General features: G+C 40.4%; 1 long non-coding RNA gene across 2 annotated transcripts; it reads right to left on the reverse strand.

Annotated features, from left to right (window-relative positions):
- Positions 1-6410: 6410 nt before the first annotated feature.
- LOC114150453 (uncharacterized) lies at positions 6411-18097 on the reverse strand. 2 transcript variants are annotated; one of them, XR_003596752.1, is made up of 5 exons: positions 14531-18097; positions 13370-13907; positions 12741-12844; positions 12485-12553; positions 6411-7791 (listed from the first exon to the last, which is right to left on the reverse strand). It is a non-coding gene; the product is annotated as an uncharacterized LOC114150453 (long non-coding RNA). The 2 variants fall into 2 exon arrangements; XR_003596751.1 differs by having other exon boundaries at positions 13370-18097.
- Positions 18098-22058: the final 3961 nt, after the last annotated feature.

Raw genomic sequence — 22058 nt, forward strand, 5'->3', positions numbered from 1 at the left:
GCGGTCTAATTCCCACTCATCCCAATTTATCAGTTACTGCCAATTGGAGCTAACTGGGAGCTTGTGGGAATCCAGGTGCTTATCATTAATGCTGCGCTTTTGTGGTTTGTGAGGATACGCTGCAGGAACTGTGTGTCATGTTCCTGCACGCCGGCAATGGGGGGCTTCGTCAGACTGTGCTTCCCATGGAGACTCAGCATCCAGACACACACACGCCCACACATGCAGATGCATAGAGACATGCCTGCGGTGACTGTTGTCAAGCCGAAACATTCAGTAGCACTTTATCTGAAATATCTTTGGAGTGTGTAACTTACACTTCCTCTGCATGCGGATCCATCAGTCTCCTGCTTCGCTCACATGTGCTTCTGCTCAACTTCTACTAATATTATTATATCAATATATGCTTTTAACTTTCCTGGGGTAAGCATTCAGTTTCACATCGAAACGTGAAAAGGGCACCACGTTTGAAACCCATCAAAGAAAACGGGCCTAATGACGAACAAAGACAGGCTGTGGCTAGCTGTCTCATCTGAGATCCAAATCTCCCTGAAAAGCCACATCCTGAAAAGTCATGGCGGCAACAAATGTATAACCCGGCTTAGATTTCCTGCAGGAAGTTTTAGAAGTGACACAACTAGACACATTCATGCAGAGATCAAAGCTCAAGTTGTATGAATGTCGGAGGAATTTTCTTGTACGTTCAGCATCTTGGTGGTGGGGTGACTTTTCACAGCTTAAGCTCCTACACAATCAAATAACAGACATGCTGCTTTGTGCTTGATTTATTTATCTGTTACTAAAGAGACTTTGATGTCATCTTTATTATGATGTTGATCAACAGTCTTCTGTATTTTCTGAACTGAATAGAAATTAAAAATACTGTTTCTGTCCAAAGAAAACTTGTATAAATTCTTAAGAAATTTGGGACTATTAATCAGAATATTTTACAGAACTAATTGAAAGTAAAGAAATTATACAATGCCTTACAACAGTATTCATATCTGTATGCTTTTGCGTTCATTCTCCTTGAGTCAATGCTTTGTCGAGTCACATTTTGCAGTGATTACAGCTGAAGTCTTTTGGGGTAAAAAAACTTACACTTTACCCATTGTTTTTTGTAAAATACATCAAACTTTGTAAGATTTGAGCTTTAAGTCTTGCCAACTCACTTTCTAAGCGCTAGCTGATTAAAAAAAGTATATCTCATAGCATTTAGGGTGATGTACAGCAGCATGAAGCATTCTGGATGCAATTTTGGGTAGATTTGTTGTCTGTCTAGTAGCTGTCCTGTCAACAGATTTTCACTCCTGAATTATGGTTCTCTGCAGCTCTTCCAGAGTTTGTGAGGCTGTTAATTTATGTTCTTTAACAAAGCTGATATATCTATGTACTAAACATAGCAGTATTCCATGACCAAATTAGGTTCTGAAAGCAATTGGTTGCACTATATTTTTATTCAGGGGTGTCAGAGTAAATGAGGCAGAATCCATGTTAACCAAATTTTTCAGACATTTATCTTTGTAAACGATGTTGGAAACTAAACATGTTAATTTTCTTCTTCTTCACAGTTGGCTTGCCATATAAAAATTCTTATTAAATACACTAGTTGCCAAACACACACACATCAAGAACAGTTATTTCCTGTCCTCTGGCGAAAAAAAGCACATACCTAAAAAGTGAAAGGCCCGTAAAAGAAAACACTTTCCATGAGGTTTTTCAGCCCACTGGGAAACTGCAGGGGCCGGGGAAGGATGAATGCCAACAGCTAGTGTCTTCAGCCTTTCAGTGAACCACTCGGTAATGTTCATTAGCGCACCTAGAGTGCAGGCTGCATGAATGGAGAGGTGCACCTTTATGTTCTAGCTCTGTGTCAGGAAGGGTCCGGTAGCATTAGATATGGATGACCTGAGACGAATGTTGGCATTGGTTTGGGGCGAGAGAGTGCCAAAGCAGAGGATGACGAGAAAAGGAGAGGGAACACACTCCAAACTGATAATCTTTTGTATTCCTTCCCCCTTGCTGCTCCTTATTTCCAGCACGCCGCTCCCTTTCCATCTCCTTACTGGTTAAGCTACTTAAGGCCAAATTACAATTATTGCATGTGAAGGTGGTCCCCCCAGCTCAACGTTCTCGTCATCACAAGATCCACTCTGCCTCATACACACATCTAATCAGTTGTTTGTTGATTGTCTGCATTAACTATGATTCACTCATGTGACTCAGTTGATTTTTCTCACTGTGGCTCACAGAATTAAGAGATTATTTAAAGAAAAGAAAAAAGCAAGGCAGCATGACAGAGCAGCATCCTCCTCTTCTAATCATCCAAGAATTCAAGGCGATAGATTTCACAACCGCAATGTATCCTATTGGGACTTTATGTGATGGACTAACACGAAGTATTGCACCATTGTTAAATAACAGGAAAGGGATACATGTTGATGTTTTTAAATGAAAACCTGAAAAGTGTGCTGTAAATTTCTAATTCCATGAAGAAACACAAGGGAAACCAGTCTGCTTCAGAAGTCACCCAATTAGTAAACTAAATTTACATGTAAGTGATTTAATCTTGTTATGAATGCAGCCGTTCTGTGAAAGCCTCAGGGGTTTGATGGAGAGATAGTTAAACAGACATCATAAAAACCATGGAAACCAGTGGACAGGTTAGGGATTACTTTATGAAATTTAAAGCATGGTTAAGTTTTACAACGATATATTGAATGGTGAACTTACCGAGACCTGGTCGTCCACCAAAACAGGCAGGATGGACAAGAAAAGCATTGATCAGTTCAAGAGGCTCTTCAAACGTAACTTTTGAGGAGCTGCAGAGATCCACAGCTCAGGTAGGAGAATCTGTTGGCAAGACAACCACTAATTGTGCACTTCAGTAGTCTGACCGTTTTTTGAAGAGCGGCAATAACATAAAAATGTCAAAAGAAAGATATTAAAAGTCCCACCCAGGTTAGAAGCACATTAACATTGATGTGCACAGATGCTCTCCGTCCAATCTAACAAAGATAAATGGAAAACACATTTAGTTTTTACATGTGCAAAGCTGGTGGAGACATTCCCCAAAACCAATGCATGCCTTTCAAATCCACGTCTTCTCTTCAGATTATTATTTGCACTATTTTTGAGAATCAAATATTAAAATTGTGACGGTTGTAATAAAATCAGTAGAATAAATGGGAATGCTTTTCCCATTAATTTTAGGCACTACAAATTTCACACATGACTGTGAAACACATTTTAAAAATATGTTCCTCACACCTGAGAACATAATGGATGCTGTTTTGGAAGAAATTAAGAAAACAGCGCAGCGGTAAAACCTCACTCGCTGAGGAACACTAAATTGCTTCCTGCATCTACTCCAAACACTTGACTGCAACAAGTTTAGCGTTGGGAAGACGAGCTATAAACATAGGAAGTTATTTCTGGAGAGTCATTTTTACACATGCAACAATAAACGGCAATTTAAATGCCTGAACAAGACATCTAACTAAATCAGTGCCTCCTGTCCTGTTCATACAACCCGCAGTTCAAAACCACAGAGCTGGTCTGACCAACCTTAATGAGGCTTGAGGTATGTGTGCACATGTGTGTTTGCAGAAGCTAACACCTGGTCCAGCTGCTGCCTATAAAGCTGGGGCGCTGTCAGGGACTATTAAAGCACCTCGTGGGCAGCCATCGCTCTTCCTTCCTCTCAATCTCCAGCGAAGCCTCTAAAATCACTTAACAGCATCCTCCATTAATGGGCCTCCATAAATTGGGAGCTCACATTTTAACATAAACATGTGCATTCTCCCACACTGTCATATAAAACAGCATACTCTCACGCACTCACCCTCAGGTGAGTCCAACTTTGCAAAAGCACATAGTTTTTTTTTTGGTTCTTTTTCCATTTATAGCCTCTCACAGCAGAAGCAGGCAGCGGGCGCTTCTCTGTCTCTGTGTGTACGTAGATGTGTGTGTGTGTGTGTTGGAGACAGGGTGAGGAAGCCGGCTTATCTGGCTCAGCATCAGCACTGAGATGATTTGTTCACAGCTAGCCTCGTGCGGGTGCAGAGATAGCGCCTTTGTGCTCCTGGAAAAAAGGGCGGGCGGGATCGTGCCTCAACAACCACCAGCTCCCAGAAACAAAATCATCTCATTACCCAGAATAATGTTAAGGAATTAGCCTCGACGGTGTTTGCACAGGTGTGAAAAGACAATGAACGGAAAGGCTTTAGTCGTCCTCTTTTCAGAGCTGACGACATCCTGCTGTAGATGTGCTGTCAGAAAGGCAGTCCAGAATCACTGTCTTAAACATGGTTCACTAAAAAACTCATTAGTTTCTTGCACTGCCTCTAATCTGAAACATTTAAATAAAACTCTGTGGAACTAATTGCCTATAGGATTAATCTAGGTAGAAACTACTTGTCTGTAATTTAATCCCAGTATGAATCCATCTGTTGTGTTACAGCCTCAGAGGTTTGTTAGAGAACGAGAGGACAAACGGCATCATGACGACCGAGAAACGCAGCAGACAGGTCAGGGGGAAAGTTGTGGAGAGGTTTATGCAGTAACTATGGTGGTGACAGAGCAATTTTACATTGGATCTGTTTGCTCAGAAGGGAAATGACAGAACCAATGGGAAGATAGATGGCAGATGGATGAATCGTTTTCCAATCCTGGAAGAAAACCTGTAGCAAAACCTACAATGGAATAGTTTAGATTAGAGATTAGAGCATATTTGTGTATTAGAATGGCCCAGTTAAAGGCCTAAATCCAGACCTAAACCTAGATCAGAATATGTAGCAAGACTTAAAATCTGATGTTCTCAAACATTTTCCATCCAACCTGACTGAGCTGAAAAAAAAAAGAACGTTCAGTGTAACAGCAAAGATTGGCTGTTAGTGCCGTGAAAAATTACTGAGTCTAAACGCAAAAGCATAATTTTCTTAGTAAAATTTTTTTAAAACTATGCCACTTCACAATTTGGGAGGGTAACACTTTATTTACATAAGACTGACATGACACAGTCATAAACATGACATAGCATGTCATGAAGACGTCCTCATAGATGTTTATGACTGTTGTCAAAGTAAAGATTCTGTCTTTATTCGATAAATAAAGACACTTTAAAGGACAAGTTGACACAAGTTTTAATAGAACATTGCATTAAAAATAGTCATTATTTACCAAATGACACTTAATGTTAACAGTAGTAAAGATTTATTCATGTTCATGACAGGTCATGTCAGTCTTATGCACACCCCTTCAAATAAAGTGTTACCTTAGGAAGGATTTTGTTTTGAAAAAAACTTCAAAACTGAGATCTAAAAACTTTTCTTCTGTTGTCTGACACTTGACCTCAACTGAAACGTGGTAAACCCCCGCACCTGGCTCTCCATTAGGAGAAAAACAAACAACGAGAAGCATTTGCAAATGTTATTTGACTCGGATCTGCTCAGCAGCTCAGCTGGGTGTACGCCATCCACAAGTGCGTGTCATCATCAGGAAGATTTACAGCCTCCGAGCCGGGGGCCCGTTACGCCTAGGAGTGAGACGCTGATTGAGTGAGTATGTGCTGAGAAAAAGGACGTGGGCGCTTTAGTGCATGTGCATCTGAGACAGAGAACACGAGTAAGAGGGAGTCTGCTGATGACGTGACAATTGCATGTGCACTTGGACTGTTTTGCCTCTCAGCAGATGCATGCGTTCCTCTGAGAGTGAGAGATCGCAAGTATTTGTGTTTTCTTGGAAGCCAAACAGCAGAGGTTACTTTGGAGTCTTTTGGGCTGCTGCAGAGTTAACAGCTCATTAACGCCGAGTCATTTCAGTTTCCCTCCTGGTGCTCTGCAGAGAAAACAGTCACCCATCATCTTTCACACACATCACAGAGACTTAACTCAGTAGTAAAGGACGGGCAGCAGAGTACGCTATGTATGAACTCTTCCACTTGTTACCTTGTGGTTTATTTACATCTGCAGGAAAATTTGGGCCTCAGGAAAGCAGCACATGCTGTTGAAAACACACACACACACACACACACACACTCCTGCACACGCCCCTACACACACACATCTTTTACACCTCAATGTCTGTCTATTGTGTCAAACAAGAGAACAGTGTGTTCAAGATATGGCCTTAAAACACATCCACACGTGTGCCTCTGATTAACTCAAATGTGTCAGATTAGCTGTCATCCAAAGCCAGGAGGTCATCATCTGGGCTTTTCCTCATTGTTTGCATAGAAAGTAAAGATTCTGTATGTAAAATTCTGATTTTAAAGACATTAATAAATAAAGCTAACATATTCTTTTTCTAATTATTGTGACATTTAAAAAAAAAAATGTTTTGATAAGTCTGACGGGCCTAAAACAAGTTTGGTCGGATTTAACTTTGACTTTAAAGAAGGAGAAAAAAAGAACCTGTCTGTGTCTTTTTATTCAGCTGTACATTATATCAAACCAAATGTAATTTTGTTACTTTGCTGCAGAGGTGTAAAGCTCATGAGACGAAATGAAAAGTAGCACAATACTGGGTTCATGGAAACATGAAGAGGGAAGATTTTTGCAACATTTTTGGGAAACAATGGCCACTGAAAGGTCACAAATCCATATATTTTGTACAATAATTGACCCATATCTGACTTTAATGACAGTCTGACCGACATAAATCTTTACTGAATTTTCAAATAAGACCAGGTTACTTTCATATGTGGTCCTTAATCAGATAAACATCTTTTTCTTTTTTAAGATCAATCTCAGTCTGCATTTTATCCTCCATTTACAAAATTAAAACATGACAGCTTCACATTTCATGCTGAAGGAAGAGGAAAACTCCGATGTCAGATATGATTTTGTCAGCATAACGTTTCAGTATTTGATACATAGCATATGTGGCATCCATTTTTACATCCAAAAATACAGCATGCCCTGTGTGACATCACGTCTTATTCTGGAAATGCAGGTCACTTCGGGGTCACAGGCAGTTCACACTGAAGTCTGAAGGCAGTCAATGTTGAAATTATAATATGAACTGCCACACAGATCACAGTGAAACAACTGAATTGAGATTTTACTCTCCACAACAGAACAGATCTAAGCTTCCTCAAGAATCTTCCTCTGTCCTTTCCTGTAAACGGCTTCACTGTTCAGACTCCAGTCTGGTCCTTGGTCTTCATCATTTGTACAGATGAACACCTGGGTATTTATGCTCCTCAACCAGCTCCACTTCTTCTCTCCCATGATGGAAATGGGGTTCGATCTAACCCCGTTTCTCTTAAAATCTATAATCCTCTCCTTTGTTTTGTTCACATTCAAGATGAGATGATAAAATGGAGCAGCTGCAGGGGTGCAGAAGCGCTCAGGGAGTATCTCCGTCGATCTGTGCATCAGATATTCTGACCCTCTCACCACCTTCATTTGTAACACCGGACAGGTCCATGCTCAGACTAAAGATCAAAGAGGCAGACAAGAGTATCAGATGCACAGACACACAAGCAGGCTGCAAGACCATGACCTTTGACCCTACTGAGGCTGCACTTTTACATGTTAAACAAAGAGACAATAATCTGAACGTAGTTTGCAGATGCATAGTTATTTGGCTTAATTTCTTTAGAGAACGCAATCCTCAGGAAAGACCGATCAGAGGTCAACCTCGGGAAAACGTTTCGACTTCTTCCACACAATCTGCTTGGAGCTTTGTACTTCTGTCATTGCTCCTAAATTTCAGGACATCCCTCAGTTACAATGGCATCTGATGGCCCTCTTGAGGACTATCATCTGTCCTGCTTCAAACGCTGCTCTATTGTGGAGAAAGGGAAGAAGAAAAAAAACACAATCCTTTTATTATGGCCCAAATAAACAGCAGCATATGGACTTGCCACTCACAATCCGTTCCTAGCTTCTTTATAACTGGCTTTGGGGGCAGTTTTAGAGCAAAACGTATTTAGACTTTAGCGGAAGGGTTGATGAGGTGAGGGATCGTTACCTCCTAGGGTTTTATTTTTTTTCTTTTTCTTTTGAAGCCTCCATTTCCTTGACCTCTAAAATGGGAAAGAAGAAAAGCCATAAAACCTATTTTCCATTACGTCCCTTTAAAGTGGTGCCCACCAGTGAAGGGATGGAGGAACAGAGAGAAAAGAAAATTGGCTTCCAGATACAGTTTACATCACTCACATGTCAATGCAAATAAGGCGATCTGGTCGCTCAGGACTGTGTTTTACCCCCAAAAACAGAGACCATCAACAAGGTTCTTTGTATCTCAGATGGTGTGATGAATGTGTCTGCCCATATATCTCCTTCCCTTCTTAATTACAATAAGTTGGTGCCATAATAGGATTGTCAACGACCAAGGAGTGACAGCTTAAAAGAAATGCTCTCCAGTTGAAATGTGCCTTTGAGGACCGATTTTCCAGAGCTTTCTTGCTTCACTTTAAAGCTCCATCCAGTTCGGCAGTCCTTTCAGTGTAGCTGGGATACAAATCCACGCTGCTGCAGCTATCAGAGGCCCAGAATGAGCATAAAAAAGCTGCATTACATCTTGCTTCATTTTTAAAGGTTCCCTTTGGCTCCTCGAGTGCAAAGCGCCCCACTTTGGTCTGCCAAGTGTCTGTGTTACTGGGATTCGTCATAGGGAAGTCAAAGAATTGCTGTGTAGACAATGCTTGCGGCCATCTCTTCTCTCCACAGAGCAGTCTCTCTATCTTGGTTCAGAAACGCCACTGTCATCTAGCTGGTTGCCAGATTTCCATCGCTTTGCCAGCAACCAATCAGCCATCTGCAGGGTGATTTCTTTTCTCAGTTAACCATTGTGTGTTTAAAGTTCTTAACTATTACCTCATCTTCATCAACAACTTGACAGGTTCCAGGAGCGTGTGTGTGTTTTTTTTAAGGCCCATGTGGCTACAAAGGCAGTGGTGGCAAGCGATAACCATCCACAGCCAAGGGCTACTGCTCCGCTTTCAATGCCTTTGTGGTTGATTTCAAAGCATGCGATGCTGCGCCATCCACCAGCTTTAAGGAAAGGGACACATTTTGCAACTTTCAGCCAAAACTTTAATGAAAGAAGAGGGGGGAAAGCAGACCTGCTGATGATTTGCACTTGTTTGGTGATAGACTGTGTCAAAGCAGAAACAGATGTAGGTAAGGAGAGGAAACATGCCCTGTAGCCCTTCATGGTGCCAACTATGCAAGTGCAGAAGAGAGAGACCATACTCTGGTCTCTCTTGGAAGAACGTAAATGTTTAAATACATATACGTTATATACATACACCCATGCCCCATGAACTCATTTTTGTCATGTACAATCACTTCAGTGTGTTTTATTGGATTGACCAACACTAAGATTTGACATATTGTGAAGCAGAAGTGGTTTTTAAATTTCCTCACTCACTCCATCCAAGTCAATGCAGCTTCAAGTCTTGGATTTTGTCTTTACCAGCTGGAACAACTGACCATTCTTCTCCAAAATTTGTCCATCTTATTAAACAAAAAGCCTGTATGAACAACAAATATCAAGTATGGCCACTGAATAGAATTCAGGCTTGGACTTTGACTAGGCCATTCTAACACACAAATATGCTCTGATGTAAGCCTTCCTATAGTAATTATTGCAGTTAGGGTTGTAGTTATGCTAGAGACAGTACTACCCTGTATCTAGCTCAACTTCCCACTTACCGATACACCAAATAGTGAAAAAGTGTCCTTAACTAATGTTTTTAAACAAGAAATAGTATTGCATTGCCATGATGGCATTTTTGTGAGCTTAAGATCTTTGAAAACATCAAGGAAAACCATCTTTATTCTAAGAGTAATCCACAAACTGTGCAAAGAAACAACATGCACTTGCCATATGCTTCAAATTATATGTTTTTCTCCAGTGCCTGCACAATAACACCAACAGAGGTTTTTGAGAGAGAAAGTTCCCAGCACCTCATTTACCTCCTGCTCCCCTCCGGCTTCCTAATCCACAGGGCTGATAAAGTTTGGAGGCCCCCACAGCCATGCGCTACTAGACGTGGGAATGAGAGGGCAACTCGTAAAGTATAATTGCGCTTTATGAGGGCCCTTCAAGTGGTCTGTTGAAGGAATGGCTATTTCTGAATTTGCTGTTCAGCCCTAATCTAATGGGGAGATAGAGATTAGAGAGCATAAAATTATTGCAACCTGGAATGGAAGATGACAGCAGGGAAAATGTTTTCTATATAAGAAAAAATTGGAATTGTTTTTCACAGCTATTTCCTTCCTTCCTCAATTCAAGGATTTGAGATATTTTGCATTTGCACAACTCAATTTAATTTCTGTTGCGTCTCCAAATAAAATTTAAAGACACTTCCAGAAACAAAAACCAAAAGTATTATTTTAATGTTGTTTGAGTAGCAATATTTCTATTTAGGAAGTGGTCCTCCCTACTGTTGTGCCTTTTATTATGAGCTGCTTTACTCCCAATTAATGGCCTGTGAAAAGCTTTCTCATTATCAGACACAGAGCATTTCATGGTAGGCATTCCAAGCAAGAAAGAGAGTTGTCTAAGAGACGAATACGGCTTGTAGAAATCTTCAGAAAGATTAGCAGGTGTGAAGTTTTTCCATGAAAACAATATTTGATGCACTTAACAGCAAAGACATCTATGCACCCTCATTGCACAAAACTCTCCTACTGACGAAAAAACAAGTTTGCTTAAATTTTGATGCCCAACATTTGGGCAAGACAATCAAATACTCGCAGAATAATTCCGCTTTAATAAATAAACTTATTTTCTTGAATAGTTTGTTGTGATTTCTTTAAATGCGTGGATCATTTGGGTTGTTGCTGAGATCTGGAGTAAATTTCATCTCAATAACTTCATGATAAATATATTTACTAAAAAAACATACAGTAGATGTATTCCATGATTATTTTCTCCATTTTATTATTTGCTGTTGCTTTGGATCCTCTATCAGCTGACCTGCCTCCTCAGTGGTCGACTATGTAGCATCTCTTCCACGGCAAATTTAGAAATGTTACCAGGTAAAATGTACAGATATACAGTACAGTACATATACAGTACACAACTGTGTGTCCAAACGTTTGGTCTGTACTGTACATCTAAATGTAAATGTACTGATTTACATTTAGATTCAGATCTAAATGTAAATCAGGTGTCAATTTTTGGCTAGTCAATAAAGCACTTTCAGTGCAAAAAAAACCAAAAAAACTGTAACATTTTATTCACTTCAGAGTTCCTGAAATAAAAATATAAAGTGAAATTAATTTCCAACTTAATAAAATTTTATGTCTTTGATTCAGTCTTTTGGCTCTACTGTATTTCTATGGTTTTATAGTCATTTAGAGGCAAATTAAAAACAGGACTTAAAATTCACTTTCCTTTAAAGAAATTGCTTTTGGCGGCACAAAACTTGCAACAATCCAGACGACCGTATTTGCATTTGAAACAGACCTTGTGCACGCCTAATCAAGATTAATAAAAAAGAGACAAAAGATAAAAGAAGCAGGCGGGTGAACACGAAAGGCAAGATGCTGAAAGAAAGGATGGCAAATAGAAAAGAGGTGGACATATGTGAGGGAGAAGTAAACAAAGACGGGGAAAAAAAACCCTCTGTGTAAGTGGGTTGGTGGCGCTAAGGAGGAGCCAAGCCCCTCAGCCATCACCTCATCCACATCACAGACTCGTCCAGCCTCTGGCGCTGCAATAAATACATTTTCAATTACAAGTACTGGGCAACAAAAAAGAGGAGAAAAAGGTGAGGAAGGGTAAGAGCCCTGAAGCCTCCCAGAAACTCCTTTGGAAAACACCTCAGGCCCTTGACTTAGATGTGCTGCAGAGAAAGACCCCACCAACATGCCTTGGCACACAAGAGCACTTTAATCACTGGTTAGCTCTCTGCAACCAGTCAGGCGCTTAACAAAGCCCAGAGGTGCGCACTCGCCAGCATTTTGATGGGACACCTGCAGTGAACTGAGGTCTTTAGTGGACAGACTGAAACCTGAACCTCACGCAGACGTTTGGTTTAAAGGACAAGTAACAGGGTCATGATCTCATGGACTCGGCGACAACACGGCCAAAAGGTTATGAAGACTATTACAAATGCCTGTCGTATTGGTAGAGTGATATAATGCTGACGTTAGCTCCACTCAATATGAGGGTGACATCAGAAACTTGAGACAGTGTGGCTGTACATGCCCACACCCCGAGAGCAACTACTATATCTGAGTCAATGTTTGATTTTTTAACACAAGGTTTTGTCTGAGAGAGTCAGTAAAGGCAGGTTAGATTGGATAACTTACAGGAGGTTATTAGGTAAAATAAACTTTTTGATTTTTATATTTTTTTTATGTGATTATTCCCTAATCAAAAACACATTTGGAGTGCTACTTCAATTCATTCATGCATGTTTGAAGAATCCTTAAATCTCCAGTGGTGACCAGTCAGAGGTGAGGGTTAGCTTTACACACTCGGCTCCTGCAGCCTAGCCGCAGCAACAATTAGTACTCACTTGGTGGAACTGTGCAGCAGTTGAACTCTTCATAGGAAATGCTTTTCAATCCAGCACTTCTCACAATGGCTGTAAACAACATAATGGAGAAGCATTATTGCGATGATGTGTGGAAAGAGACAGATGCCAATTTTTCAAGGTATCAAATTGTATACTCAAATTTCAAATTTATAACAAATGAAAGTAATATAGTTACTTGATTGTGCTATAAAATGGCACAAAGTCTATCCATCCATCCATTTTCTAACATGCTTACCATTGCAGAGTCACAAGGGGGGGGGGGGGGTAGTGTATATCTCCAATGGGCGAGAGAGGCAGAGTACACCCTGCACAGGTCACCAGTCCATCACAGGACTGCCCCTTTAATAAATAATAATATATTTTTTATCTAGTTAGTTATATTGCGTAAATAATTATTTTTGATGATCTGAGTCATTTATGAGGGGATTGGGTGGGTGCTGGAAAGGTGGTTCACCAAGGGCACCAAACAGATTAAGACCGCCTCTGTATTTACATGTGGCAAAAACTAAAAAATAAACAACAAAAAGCTGTAATGAGGCAAATCCTTTATATCAGACTGTAGGTAAAAAAAAAAAGTGAAGGAAAGAAAGGTGGCTGGGAGAAGTTAATGCAATCAGATGACAGCAGCAGTCAGTCTCTCGTTCACGTGGCTCGTACTCTCAGAAAAAATTACTCGCTGCTGCAGCTAATTATCGTCATTAAAGCCATGAAGTGGAACGGACACCACTAGATATTTTATATTCACATAGGGTACATAAAAAGAAAGAACACAGTGAAACATTTTGTTACCCAAGAAACTTCACTCTTCCACACAACCAACCAGTCGCCTCAATGGACTCTCTGATGGAACTATTTGTGGTAAACCTTGCTATAAACTGTGCTGTGTCCTTGTTCCTCAGTCTTATGTTGTTTGTTTCCTTGAAGTCAAGATTCTGCCCACAAATGAAGTGTTGTGCAGGAAACAACTCTACCAAAATAACAGAAAAACGCTGTTTGCTTGTTTGGTGGTGGTTGAAGAGAAGTTCACCATTGTTTGCCTATTTGCTTTTATAAACCTTACCTTGACTTTATTGACTTCTTCATTCTTTTCTCTGTTCAAAGGCTTCCATTGTGTCCCAGAAATTTAATAACTGCTTAGAAAACAGTGTGAATGATGTAGTGCTGTCAAGATTTGTAAATTAAAACATAAAGAATCATGCTATTTAATAGAAAAGCCCCTTTTCACCAGCCTGATGTTTTAAACAAATTCTAACCTGACAGTGTCCATAAGGTGTTTATGGAGGATCCAAATATGAGCTGAGCCCTTTGTGTGAAAAACATTAGCTACGAACAAATAACAGGCCTGTTTGTTTAGATCCTGATGAGCCAGCAAAGATGCAGAAGATACTGTGGTGGTTCACACCTGGAGGCAAAAACAAACAGGTTGGTTGAGCTGCATAGATGTAGCACTTTTGTGCTGTACAATGACAGCCTATAAGCAAAGAAATAAAAATAATAACAACTGGAACAAACTCTGTCAAATGTAAATTGACAGAAGTTTTTAAAGTTGGCTGCATCTTAGAAACCAAAGCAAACATCTACACAGGACATTTTAAGAAAATATGTTGACTGAAAATATTATCAGGGCCTGTCTTTCATGCATTTAAACGTTCACCAGTGTTTTTCCTAGATTTGGCAAAACTTTTATGTTGAAAATTTTGTCTCAATGCTGGTGATACATGTCAAGTTTTTTTTTTTTAGAATTTTAATTTGTTAATTTAAAAAAAACCTCAATCTTTGGAAATAAATCATGATTAATTGTAACTTTAATTATTCATTATTGTTGATTTCTTAAGCCTGTGCCAATCAGTGGAACCAATATTTTGCATATAAATCATGTGAAACTAGCGTGTGACTATTAACCAGAGTAAAAATGAAAGTTTTTCATTTGAAATGTGAGACTCAGAGAAATCTGTGATGCATGGTTTGCAAGAGTGTACAGTATTTGAAAGTGTTGTAATGGACATTTATAAATAAACAACCAACCCTTTTAACACTGATCATAAGGAATGATGTAGACTCTATAGAAATGTTGGGTATCCACCATTTGACACAATGTACCAGTCAGCAGTCATTAATCCGGCCAAATACGGGCTGCTGTGGAGGAGTCAGTGATGAATTTGTCGGCAGGTCTGGTTTCGGCAGCACAATACAGGGTGCCGCCTCAGATACTCGGAGCCTGTCACTTCGTACCGCCCAGGGTCACGGTCTCTGCTCCGAGCACCGTGACCGCCACGGCAATTACCTAAATTGGTGAAGAAGGAGGAAAAAAAAAGCCGTTAGCATTCCACGAGTGTCAGATGGGGCTGGGTTTGTGTGGGCAGAAAGTGAGTGGGATTCTCTGATTCCAGGATAAATGTGAAGGGGGTTTAAGCACTCAGGAATTTTCTTCTTTTCCTTGTGCTCCTCCTGTCACCACACCAACCATCACCCCATCCATCCCTTGATCTCCCTCTGCTTCCCAACACGGGGAGAAAAAGAAGGTAGGAGGGGAGAGATGCACTGGAGGTCAAATAAATTATATGTCCGGCCCACCCTGGCCAGTAAAGGTCAATATAAGTTTATCTTGGCTTTTGTTACAGTAAGAAATGAAAACCTAGGTAGAAATTAGCAACTAGTAGTTAAAATAATGAAAGAAATCAGCAAATTAGCTCCAATCATTGACCTCAAACCTAGTTATGTTTCCCTGCCTCCTGGCAGCAGCAGCAGAGGAGTGTGCTCCTCAGGGATGACAGGGGCGTTAGCGTCATCAGCGCTAACAAGGACCACGCTTTTTCCATTTTCACCAGGCAGCAGGCTGGTTAACTGTTCCCAGACAGGGCTCCCATTTCATGCTCAAGGTGTGTGACCAAGCATGGGCCCCAGGCTTGGTTGGGGGTATGAGAAAAGAATAATGTGTATTTCTGTACATAACATATGTGCATGTGTCAACTATTCTGACTTATGAGGGTACTGTAGCTCATTTTTGGACTACAACTGATCTATTTGTAGGTTTCATACTGGTAACTTTCATGTCATTTCCTCTTTATCCAATCAGGAGCTCCAGAGGGAATGGGAGGCACCAGTCTCGCCATGCTGGGGGTTGTGGGAAACACTGACTGACTGCAGGAGTTGATATAGGCCTTACTTAAAAACACAAAAACAAAAACAAAAAACAAGCTATTCTAACAGAGGTAGTAGGTCTCCTGCGTAGACTGAGGTCTGCAATTACACAGGACATGAACGCTGTGTGCCAGACTGGAACAGGAGAAGCTGGCGCTCTAAGGGCCCCTGGGAACCAGCAACTTTGTGGAGTCTGGCAGTCATGGTCATCACATGTCTGTGGTAGAGAGAGATGCCCATACAGTAGAGAGTATCACAGAGAAACTGCACTGTGAACATTTCTGCCCTGTGAATTAGATAAAGGTGGTCCTTTGCAGTAATGCATGTTGTTTCGAACACAAATTATTCAGAACACATTGTATGCAGAAATGTTTCCATTTACAAAAAAATAACAGAGTTCATGTTTGTGACCAAATGTATGTCTTATATCCATGTTGTTCACCCTTGCAGGACATAAACTGTATATATATTTTTAGAAAACTAAGTTCTCTACTTTATATAAATTTTTATAAATATGTAATTCTTTGGATTAAATATTAATCAAAGATAAAATTATGTGTTTATGCTGGTGGGATTAAATTTTTGTAATTTTTGAATGTTAGGCTTCATTGTTGGATCTGTTTTTTTACGCACACAAATGTAATTTTCTTAATTACCTCCATGGGTAATATTATAAGTAAGATCAAACTTAAATGTATGTAATTGAATTGGACTATGTAATCAGATTCTGTGGTATTGATCTAATTGTTTATATGTGGATATGAATTGGACCTGCTGATATTTGGTGTCAACAGACACAGAAGATTTCAGCATTTGAAGTTTAAGCTGATTTGCAATGCTTGTTCCTAGATGAACTTTTGATAGTGTACAATAATAAAAACAACTACTGAAATATACAATATTATTTTAAAAAATGTCAAAATAGTTTGTCACATTTGTGTTTTTTTGATAATCAACTGCTTTCATCGACCTTCACATCATTCTGTGTGTTTAGTAGAAGTGTCTTTAAGAACATATTACTGCAGTGTAAATTTACATTAAAGTAGTTAGATATGTATAATTTTCTTAAGTTATATTTTTCAAGATGCAAAGTTTCTGTCCCACAGCAAGAAAATACAAAAGTAAAATTCACACCATAAATAAAAAAAAAATCCCTTTTTATAAGGAATTATCCAAAGGGAAGAATATATGTACAAAAGAAAATTTGCCCAAGCACTGAGTCCTGTGGTACTCAATCACAAATTATGTCAATTATAATCCAGGCCAGTTTAGTGCTGTTACCTTAATCCCTACATGTGTTGAGCAATTTCCCATTTTAAGTTAAAATGTGCTCTGGAATACTCTCTGGCGTCTGCATTCATAACCTGCAGTGAGTTCCAAACTATTTTCCATTTAAATTGACTAAACAAACTTCATTTGTGGATAGAATGCACTGTCTGCCTCATTATTAGCAGTAATGAACGAAGCGTGGGTCTCTTCTGGGACTTTTCACTGAAGAAGGCTGAACACAAATACTCCCTGAATGGATGTCAGGCTGCAAAAAGGTTTTTGAGCTGCAGTGAGAGTGTTTCCTTGAGGATGAAAAGGAGTGATGCTGAGATCATATTCATGCATCATTCAGCCTGCTTTATGTAGGCCCATCATAAACATCCTATACAGATAAATCAGGGACAGAAGTAGAGGTCGGCAGACCTGAGCATGTTCTACACAGTCATTTCAGACTGGGATCTGACACAAGCATGGAAAAGCAAATAACCTCTTCAAACGCTGCGTCCTTTCAAAGATGGGAGTAGGAGGAGAAGACAAAGGTTTACACACACAGAAAGGTGAAGATGGGCATTAGAGCTCACCCTGCATAGGTGTGGTTTTAATTGCTTCTTTTCCATTTCATTGTTATATTAAATATCAAGGACATTAGAGTGTGTGTGTGTGCGTGTGTGTATGAGGGTTCTGGGTGGAGAGGATGGTGGTAGAATGAGGTCTGCGTGTTGAGGCTTTCCCTCACCTGCCTGACGTGTTAGTCTTACGCTCAGTCGGGCTCAGCCAGGCTCCCCCGATCAGCCCTGCATGGTGTTTGTGCACGTGCAGCTCTGTGCATGGAAATGCTGCATCCCTTCTGAGTGCATCTAAAGTTCAACAAAGGATGTCTGTGTTTCATTAAAACCGTGAATGTGCCTCCACTGCTAACAAACAACGATGATTATAGATCTAGTCCCAACCCCCTGAAACGTGAGAGAATTTGACTGCTGAGACTTCTAAGAGCTTTTTGTGGCAATTTTTAATGTACACAGAGTTTATCAGCCCTCGCAATGCAGTATTTGAAACCACAAGATTATTAATGATGCAGCGGGCTAATTTCCATGTGATGGAGTTGTTAGCAGCATCATGAAATCCTGTTCCACACATGGGCTGCATACCTCTGTGCTCAGCCTTTAATACAGACATGACGTGCACTCAGCGGCAGGAATGTTCCCAGCTGTGTTTACGTGTGCGTGCGCATGGGGGGGTTGGAGGGACGGGGGTGTGCGGGGGGGGGGGGGGGGGGGGGGTGCGTGCATGCGTGCATGTGTGTGGGGGTATGTGTGTGTTTAATATGGGCTTCAGAGTCATTTCCTCCACTTTCCATCCCTCAGTGCATCTTCACTCCTTATCTTTTCATATCAAAATACTCACGCTCCATTCCCAAGAATCATGGTAGCCTTCCATTTACAAGTGAACACACACACTTTCATGCACAGAGGAATGCAGAAGGCACAGCCACACACCCCCACACGCCCACCCCCACACACACATGTTTGCGCAGCTATCTTTGCGGGACTTTCCATTGACTTCCATTCATTTCTACAGCCTAAACCTTACCCTAACCCTAACCAAAACTCAATTCACACTTTAGTCCTAAATCTGACCCCTGACCCAAAAACAGCATTTCCCCTTGTGGGGACCAGGCTTCAATCTCCACAAAGAGCAGTGTGTCCCCACAACGTAGTATATGTCAGGAAAATGGTCCCCAGAAGGTATTAGAAACAAACGCACACACACACCCATGCGCACGCCCACACACGCATGCACACACATGGGCATGCTGCACCCCATTGCCTTCGGCGGTCTGGTTGTAAGATGATACTTCATCCCAAAGCATTTCGCACATGCCTTCCCGGACAGTTCCCACACTCCGGCTGCCTCAGCCTGTCTGACCTTTGCCAAGCCAGCCACCCTCCCTTCTGCCCCCCTGAGCTTTCTTCCTCCTTCCCTGCTCTTTCCCTCCGCCTCTTCCTCATCTTCTCCCAGGGCCTGCGGTTTGGACAGCTGTGGCCAAGCTGGCTGCTCAGCTTGTGGAAAACATCCGCTGCACATGGAGGACTGTGGTGATGTTTCTTGGACTCCACTGGCTTGATGGCTGGTTGGGTAACTGGCTGCGGGGTTGGCTGCCTGCTTCCCAATCAACACATCATTCGAGTCTTGCACCCTTCCATGTATCCCACTGCCTTATTCCACAAAAGCCTAAAAATACAGAATCTTGTAAAAGAAGCCGGAATTTCAAAAGCTGTTAAAAAAGTTCACAAGTCTTGATTTTATTTAATAAGTCCCACGTCAAATTAAAGTTGCTTTGAATAACCTCTGGAATTAGCATAATATTATTTATTGTTTTTATATATATTCATATTCCTTGTTGAAATGTTGCCATTTCTGAAATTGGCATAATCAAGTAACTTCAAGTAACTATATTCCCTTTGATTATTATAAAAATGCTGTATATATCAAACATGACTTAAAAAATTGACTTCCCAACTTAGTCCATTGAAATTCGGGCTCTGTCTCTTTAAGGTGCTGTTTCTGACACGCCACCTTCAGTATGTTATCACAACATCAGTCCTCTATAAGTGTTTAACAACATTATTACCAACTTTTCACTGAGTACTAGTTCCTATGACAAGCTCAACAGATGCACAGTTCACCAGATGTTTGCTAATTGCTGCTGGCTAGTCTGAAGGAGCTGTGTGGAAAAGGCTGTGCTTGCTTTACCACTCGTTTTCTGCCTACAGAATGGCTACCAGGGGATATTAAAGGATTTCTCAAACAAGTATGAAATAATCAAGTAACATTCCAGGCTCAAGAACAATAACAAGCTCAAAAACATCAATGTTACATAATACTGTCCCTTTAAATGGTGGCTCAAAGTTCTTTTAATTAGCATCAGATTAGGTAATGCTATTATTCGGTCTTTACTGGTCATTATTGGGTAGTTTGAGTTGCAGTCTAAGTTGTTGCCATAACAGTGTTGCATAATGTGTGACATACTTGGTGTGTATGGTCAGACTGGATCAACTTGTGATCAATTTCCTCTGGTTGTAGTATTAAATGTGGTAGGTGATGTGGGACCACTATTTTCTTCCCTCACAACTGAAACCAGGGACTTATATGCGGTAGTGTGCCAAGGGTAACATTAAAACAAATGTTGTTAATTACCAGAATCAATTGTGGTTGCTTCCAAAAGACTTAACAAAAAAGCTGATAAGTTTATTACTAGAAAGTAAATGCTACCAGTCCTGCCCTCTGAAATGTTCCAGGCATTTATTTTGTGAAAAATTGTTTCTAAAGACTGGATGCAAGTCAAAGTGCTTTCTCAAGGCTGATATGTGCAGCAGTAAATATCTAATGGCCTTCAGCATACGCTCAGTTTAAGGCCTCAGGATTAACAAAGCACACTGGCGAGACCCTCAGTCACACAGCACATATATACTGGGACCCCCTATCACCACCACCTCTCACAGCATTCACATATGAAACTCATTTTGTTTTGGATCCATTTTCTGACCATTGCTCAACATATTTTCCCTTGTGCGCATACACTAAAGCTAAACAGGCAAACACACAAACGCAGATAGATATTCCATTGCCTGTGCATATGAAGTAAAGCTAACATAAGGGTTGTAGAGCATATTGCTGGAGCACTCCACCAAACTGTAAAGACTAAATATCTATATTGCATTGGCAGATATAGACCCAAGCTCACTTTGAGCCCCTTCCACCGACATGCTGCTGGCGACATCCTCTTTGTGGCTCATGCAGACACAATGAAGACTTTCCTCCAGTTTCCTCACCTTCCTTTCTTCACACAGGGATGAAAAATGAGGTGTGATGAATAGAGGGAGTTGTGTAAGAAGGAGGATTACACCCCTGGATGGAATTTTGAAGGGAGTAGCTTTACAGTAAAGACTGAAAAATGCAATCTTGATGGTGTTGCCGACACCTTGCATCACATTTTTTCCCTGTTTGAGAAAGGATTATATTGGGGAACTGGATTCTTTGCAGGGCGCACACAGCCTGGCCTGAGAATAAGACTGAATTCAGCCACCATTTAAAAGCACCCGCTCCGTCTATTAGGTGACTAATTACTGGGAAATTTATTCTATGTAAAGACTTATTCAATTTTCATCATTTTTATTTTGCTTTTGCAAACAGGAGTTGTGAATCAAGGTTCTGACTAAAAGAATTATTGCACTAGAAACCTCTGACGAGTTCTAAACTGAGTGCAGGGGACAGTTTGCGGCTCTGCTTAGCTCAGCACAACAGACGAAGATCCAAACAGAAACAGTGGTGGAATTTTTTTATGGTGGTTAAAACAAAGGGTGTTTATAGTTTTCACAACAGACCCCATTGTTGCTTGTTCTTTAGTTGGATGGTCATCAGGGTAACACAAAATGCACAAATAAAATAACTTATTTTAACTTGAACAATGTACCGACTATGCAAATGAAAATGCCAAAGTTTGTATCAATGGGGGTCTGGAAAAACAAAGACTCCACCTTATTTAGAATAGAAAAACTGAAATAATGGTGGACAGACTATCCAAAGAAATGTCAAAATATGTGATAAAATATATTACAAACGCAAAACAATTGCTGTGTGTGGACAAAACATAAAGAAAAGGCTATTCTCCTCATTCATAAACTGTGCTTTTCTTTGAAAATCAGAGTGTTTAGCTCTGTGGCAGACAGTGTCTGAACCTGCTGTGTAACTCATATTAAATAACACAAAACAGCAGCAGCCAATAAAATCTGTTTCAGTGAAAAGAGTTTAAGGACTCTCACAGGAAGATCAAATTTGTTAGAAAGATCATGCATCTGGTTTTTAAAAATTATGTAGTGAATATTAAAAACTGGCAGCACATTGACCTGCTTAACAGCTTTGGCTGAGGAAAGAGCAAAATGACAATACAACAGCAGAGTGCGAAAGCCAAGATTTGGCAGCATCATGCTGGGGGAATATACAGCGAAACTGTTTAGAGTTGAAGAGGAGACGTATGGCTGGAGAGGACTCTTCCACTTCACTCTACTTCAATTGTACGCTACTTTGAGTTTATTGTGTACATAAAATCTTAATAAAATACACAAAGATTTCTGAAAAATTT

The sequence above is a fragment of the Xiphophorus couchianus genome, chromosome 9 (genome assembly GCF_001444195.1).
Source record: "Xiphophorus couchianus chromosome 9, X_couchianus-1.0, whole genome shotgun sequence".
Classification (NCBI taxonomy): domain Eukaryota; kingdom Metazoa; phylum Chordata; class Actinopteri; order Cyprinodontiformes; family Poeciliidae; genus Xiphophorus; species Xiphophorus couchianus.